Consider the following 1,418-nt stretch of genomic DNA (forward strand, 5'->3'; position numbering starts at 1 on the left):
GTATACATGTGTTCCCCATCCTGAACCCTCCTCCCTCCTCCCTCCCCATTCCCTCCCTCTGGGTCGTCCCAGTGCACCAGCCCCAAGCATCCAGTATCGTGCATCGAACCTGGACTGGCGACTCATTCCATATATGATATTATACGTATTTCAATGCCATTCTCCCAAATCATCCCACCCTCTCCCTCTCCCACAGAGTCCAAAAGACTGTTCTATACATCAGTGTTTCTTTTGCTGTCTCGTATACAGGGTTATTGTTACCGTCTTTCTAAATTCCATATATATGCGTTAGTATACTGTATTGGTGTTTTTCTTTAGGCTGAGAGAGGTCTTAGTTGTTGCATGTGTGATCTTGTTCCCTGACCAGGGATTGAAACCGGACCCCCTGCATTAAGAGTGCAGAGCCTTAACCACTGGGCCACCAGGAAGTCCGTTCTCAAAAGTTTAAAAAAAAGTGGGGGGGGGTGTTCTTTCCTCCAGTGGATGAATCTTTGAGTTCAGCAAGCTAAAGGTAGGCTGCATATCATTTTCCTACTCAGCAGGATGCCCCCACTTTACACACTGGCCAGTGACACGAAACTAAACAATAGATTCTGTAACATGACAGAGCTTGCTTCTACAGAGGAAAAACTTCAACTCAACTCAGGGGCCCTACTGCTGGAAAGAATCAGATACTTTGGAAATCTTTTTCCTCAGTCGTGTGAAAGACAAGGTGATAAAGGGCTTTGCGTGCGTGTGCATGCTAAATAGTTTCAGTCGTGTCCAACTCTTTGCAACCCCATGGACTGTGGCCCACCAGGCTCCTCTGTCCATGCTGGTTCTCCAGGCAAGAATACTGGAGTGGGTTGCCATGACCTCCAAGGGATCTTCCTGACCCAGAACTCAAATATACACCTCTTATGTCTCCTGTGTTGGCAGGTGGGTTCTTTACCACTAGCGCCACCTGGGAAGCCAGATAAAGGGGTATAAGTCAGTATAAATATATGTGTATGTGTGTAAATGTCATGTATATGTCATCCGTATATATATATATATGTGGGGGGGGGGGGACAGCATAGGATGGTGTACAGATATAGATGTAACAAGTAATTCAAGTCATGTCACTAGGGAATACTCTGGTAGTCTAGTCGTTAGGACTCAGAGCTTCTTCCACTGCAAAGGGCATGAGTTCAACACAAGGCTGGGGAACTAAGATCCTTCATGCACCTCCAAGTGGCCAAAAAAAAAAAAAATATATATATATATATATACACATCCATGTGAGTCATGGAGAAGACCAGGGAAGTGTGGTTCCATGAGATCCCATATATACACGCACACTCACATATATGTACATATACACAAGCAATACAAACAATACACACATATGTGAAAACTCATCACTCCTTCTAGGAAAAAGAAAAACACCTCAAATCATA

The 1,418-nt window shown here is 44.4% G+C and overlaps 1 non-coding gene across 1 annotated transcript; it reads right to left on the reverse strand.

The window, feature by feature from the left end:
- Positions 1 to 355: 355 nt before the first annotated feature.
- On the reverse strand, positions 356 to 428 carry TRNAK-CUU (transfer RNA lysine (anticodon CUU)). The gene has a single exon. It is a non-coding gene; the product is annotated as a tRNA-Lys (tRNA).
- Between the last annotated feature and the right edge of the window lie 990 nt (positions 429 to 1,418).

Source organism: Bos javanicus, chromosome 17 (genome assembly GCF_032452875.1).
Source record: "Bos javanicus breed banteng chromosome 17, ARS-OSU_banteng_1.0, whole genome shotgun sequence".
NCBI lineage: Eukaryota > Metazoa > Chordata > Mammalia > Artiodactyla > Bovidae > Bos > Bos javanicus.